This window comes from Triticum aestivum, chromosome 5B, assembly GCF_018294505.1.
Source record: "Triticum aestivum cultivar Chinese Spring chromosome 5B, IWGSC CS RefSeq v2.1, whole genome shotgun sequence".
Lineage (NCBI taxonomy): Eukaryota > Viridiplantae > Streptophyta > Magnoliopsida > Poales > Poaceae > Triticum > Triticum aestivum.
In genome coordinates, this window is record NC_057807.1 from 300,210,338 (window position 1) to 300,215,236 (window position 4,899).

At 39.8% G+C, this 4,899-nt stretch overlaps 1 long non-coding RNA gene across 1 annotated transcript; it reads left to right on the forward strand.

The window, feature by feature from the left end:
• The first annotated feature begins 738 nt into the window (after positions 1-738).
• On the forward strand, positions 739-2,468 carry LOC123111509 (uncharacterized). Its single transcript, XR_006454505.1, has 2 exons — positions 739-1,829; positions 1,986-2,468. It is a non-coding gene; the product is annotated as an uncharacterized lncRNA (long non-coding RNA).
• The last annotated feature ends 2,431 nt before the right edge of the window (positions 2,469-4,899 follow it).

Consider the following 4,899-nt stretch of genomic DNA (forward strand, 5'->3'; position numbering starts at 1 on the left):
TGCTTTCAGACATACGGTTCAAAAATTAGCTCGAAAATACAAATTCGCTAGAACTTATATCGTTTTCTAAATTTCTTTTAAACCGTTCAAAATTAGTAAAAAACTTTCAACATGAAAAAGTAGCGCATTTTCATAAGCTTTTCAACGCCATATTGTTTGCCTCAATTAGATTAGCCGTTTAGAAATGCCATGGAAAATATGAACTCGGCTGTTCGGTTTGCGAAATTTTATGATTTTCCAAATTACTATTTAACCATAAGGAATTACGGAAAACTATCAACATGTGGAAGGAGCGAATTTGCAGCAGCTTTCCAACGCCATATTATTTGCCTCATTCCGATAAACGGTTTAGAAATGCGATCAAAAATACAATTCACGACATTTATATGAAGGAAAAACAGTTTTCAAAACTACTCTTAAACCGCTTACATTTTGCAAAAAAAATCAACTTGGGTCATCATAGTCGTGTCCATAGCTTTCCAACCATATATCGCAAGCCCCATTTGGACACTTTTTAGCTGAAGTTCAACCTAATACTCAGGGAAGGTCAGGCGCGTTACTCGGAAAGTTCATGTTGTGATAAGAATATTATTCTGATCCCGTGATCAGAATAGTATTTATAGCTATTTGGATCAGAATATATATATAGTAGCACTATTTATCAGAATAGCTATTTGGATCACGATCGGCCCTATATAGTGCGATGGACATGTTCCTCGATCCATAAGGCTGCCCACCCGAACTTCTAGTAAAAGAAGAAAAAAATCCCTCGACGCCCACCTTATCCACTCCCCCCCGCATCCTCTCACAATCCTCCCCGACCGACCTCCCGCCGCCGCCTCCCTGGCTTTGGCGCGCCTCTCGTCGCCGTCTCCCTGGCTCCGGCAAGCCTCCCGTCGCTAGCCCCACGACACTGGTGTGCTTCCCGCCGCTACCTCCCTTAGCCCCGATGCGCCCCGCCCCCACCCACCCTGGCCACGACGCGCCTCCGCCACCGCCCTTCTGGCCCAGATGCTCTCCTGCCGCCTCCCTCCACCTGCTTCGATGATGGTGCCGGCCACCTCCACCTTCTTCCACCGCTGCATCGGCCACCCCCACCTTCTTCCACCACGGCGCCGGCCTCCCCCTCCTTCGACTGCGCCGCCAAGGCCTCTATGTTGAGCTTCGCCGCTGGAAACCTTCCCTGCCGCTCAGTTCAACTTCGTCGGCCAACGCGGTCCACCACGTCGCCTGGATTCCAATCCAACCCGCCGTCCAACACGGACAAGTTCCTCCATCCATTATCTTGACCAAAATCAGATCCAAGGTCAAGATTGGTTCCAGAAACACGGCTTCTTTGTCTTGAGCAAGACAATGCACATACCTGGGCAGTGTTCAGTACCACATTCTTGCAGTCAGGAAGGATGCTGACGGACCATGCAGGGAGTTTATACACCTTGCCGTTGAAGGTGACAGTCTTGTCAGACTGATTGTCTATATTCACGAGGAATGTCGCGCATAGTGAGCTGGTCTTGCATACGTGCGCCTGAAGCCAGAAGAAAAATGCAGATACCATCATCATCGTTAAGCACAATAGGTGAGAGCAGACCATAAAGGTACGGACATACATTATCATTCCTTAGCAAGATTTGCTCCGCGACGCTGATTGATTTGTCTTTCTTTTTCTCGTTAAAACAGAAGTTGCTTTGATTTGTCTCTCTTTTCGTTAAACAAAAGTTGCTTTTGTGGAAAGCGGATTGTGTACCTGCAAATTGTCGCCAGCCAACGCGGTCCACCATGTCGCCTGGATTCCAATCCAACCCATCGTCCAGCATATCGACGCCCCCCAGGTCCATCCTCTCTCCATCTCGCTTACCTGTTGTTCCCTGCGACTGTACTATGCCCAGTTTCTTTATTGCTTCTAAGTGACTTTCTTCTCTGAAGTTCAGACACATTTGCAGGTGCAAAAAAGTTAGATGTAGTGATATGTTGGTTCAGTTTCACAGGTACTTCAATATTGGGGAAAAATGAGTCTTCTTCTCCAAAATGCAACAACGTCGTGAAGTGCTAAATTCTTCTTGTGTGCTTCTATAGAGTCTTGTGTTTCAGTGACCACCATGACGAACCATCTCAGCCTATTTTGCAGAAGCAAGTCACATGATAGTTTTTAGGCGGAATGTATTTCACAGGTAATAGGAAATCAAGGTCCAGAGAGATTTTTTAGCACATTCAGAGAGCTTTTTTAGTGCACTGCAGCCAAACCCATTCTGAAGGCCAGACTTATGATGTTTGGTTTTGATTTTATTTTACAAACGAAGTTGTTAGCAGCAGTAGATCTTGGGATTTGGGCACACAAGGAAGAAGACGAAAAGAAAAAGGGTGAGTTGGAGATTGCATGTTCTTTGCTCAGAAGGATAAGATCCTTTTTGGTTTTAGCTAGAGAACTCCTAGTGGGGTAAACAAGCAACTTAATGGTTTGCTCTGTTTAATGGTCTGCTTCACAGACTAAATTCTTCATTGTTTCTTTCTGTATGAGCATTAGACTTGATTTAAATGTGAAGCGGTTCGCTGACAGTAATTTTGCCAGTTCAATAATATATGCACAAGTTGACCTCCTAGCGATATATATGCATAGGAATTTTGTTCTCCGTTTTGTTTATTGGTGCATGCGAGATGTTTTGCATGTTATGAACATATTGGTTCGCGAGAAGTTCATGTACGACTACCGAAGGAGTTCAAAAAGCACTCATCACGAAGAGAAGAGGTGAGCAGCGCACTGGCCGTTCAACTTCGCCACCTCAGGTCGTGCAACTCCGCCCATGTGAGCAAAGGGGGACTAGTTTCTTCTTAACTGTTTATTCTGCACTTGTACGGTGCATTTTGTCTCAGTTTTTAGGTGAATTTTTTTGCTTCACTTACATTGTGTTCAACAGGGTACAAAAGTTTGCCTACAAACTGTTCTTGTATGTCTGTAAGAGATGATGTTGTGCTACTGCCATGAGAAAATGGAGCTTTTTTAGAGTTGTTTTTCTGTAAGTACATGTGAAGACTTCGACATGTAAAAATGGAGCTTTTTTCATAGTGAAAAGTGGCATTTTTGGTGTAATTTTGTTGTTTCTCTAATCGGCATGTATACAAATTCGCAAACATGTGCATAATTGACCAGCTACTTTTTGAGATAAAGCTAGTAGGTAATGAGTGGTAAAAAGAACACATAATTTGCAAAAAAGATAAACTTGGGGCTAGAAGGACACGGGCTGGAAAATTCTTCTCGCCTCTACAGTGTCCTTCTCAAGCACCATGTGCCCAGGATGAAAATTCTCAAGCACAATGTGCCCAGGATGAAAATTCTCAAGCACAATGTGCCCAGGATTGTGTCTGTGTGCTCCTGCTCCGGTGTGCATTGTAAAAACGAGGAAGTTCAGCCTTATCCTCATGAAGGTTCAGTGTGTGTGCCAGTTGTACGAATTCACAATTTTTTTTAAAAAGATATACTTCAGTTGTGTGTGTTGTGTGTGTGTGTGTGGGGGTGGGGGGGGTACTAAATACGTTTTGTGGGTGGGAAGTTCATAGTTTCGATCGTTGATAGTTCAAAAAAAAAAACCGTTTCGAAAAAACAACACACCTTGTGGGTCCAAAAAGAGAGAGTTGAACACATGAAAACTATCAGTTGACGACTGAACATTGCGAAGCCAAGGTTGTAGAAAAATGTTCCGTTCTAAAACATCATGTAACTAGAAGTGAAAAGTAAAAAAAATATGAGAAAAGACAAAATATGTACACTTATTAAAAAATAGAAGTTCAAATTAAAATAGCGAAATAGTTTGATTGTTTATTATAAAAATGGGATCCCCCCCTTTACTAGAAATAAACCAATAAGTTCAAATATAAAAAGCAGATCGGTTCAAAAATTATACAAAAAATGGTATTTTCCAATTTGTAGAAAAAAACTAGAGGTTCAAATTTAAATTACGGAGAAGTACAATGTTTCTTAAAAACCTCACAAGTTCAAATCAAAAAAATAGAGTAGTTCCAAAAGTTTGTAAAAATAGTTTGTCCCTTATTTCCATAAAAAACTAGAAGTTCAAATTTAATAACGGAGCGGTTCGACGTTTATAACAAAACTAAGAAGTCCAAATTACAAAAATATAGCAGTTCAATATTTAAAACAAACTCAGATTTTCCTTGTTAGTAAAGAAATAAAAACAAGAAGTTCAAATTAAAATAATGGAGTAGTTCAATATATACGAAAAACTAAAATTCTTTTCGTTCGTATAAAACTAAAAGTATGAAGTTCAATTTTTTTTAAGTTTGATGCTTATTTAAAAACCATATTTTTTTCCAACAAAATAAAAGTAAGAAGTTCTAATTAAAATAACAGAGAAGTTGGAAGTTTATAAAAAATTAGAATAACAGAGCATTTCATTTTCGTTGTTAAACCGAGAAGTTCTAATTATACTCACAAAGGAGTTCAATTGTAATAAAAATGGATTTTTTTTTGTTTCCAGAATGGCAAAAAATGACGTCCAACCTTCAATTGCATGTAATTCGATGTATACACAAAAATGCGACAGAAGTTCATAGTGAAAACAACGAGAAGTTCAAGTACTGCAAGGAATGCATTTCAGGTGAGAATAAAAGTGTGGAAAAATAAAAACTTAAAAGGTTTGTTCAAAGAAGTTCAAGTGCTCTTTCCGGGGAAGTTAAAAAATTCTTGCGAGAGAGGTTCAGCTTGTATTTCCATGTTCGAAACACAAAAAAGAAATTGTTTTTTTTTGTGTTTGAAAAAAATTCTCTCAATCTACAAAGAAGTTCAGTTATTATTTGGGAGCAATTTGATTTCAAAAAAAGAAAATAAAAAAATCGAATTATAAAAATGGAAAAAGTTCATGTACTACATGGTGTGAGTTTAATATGAGA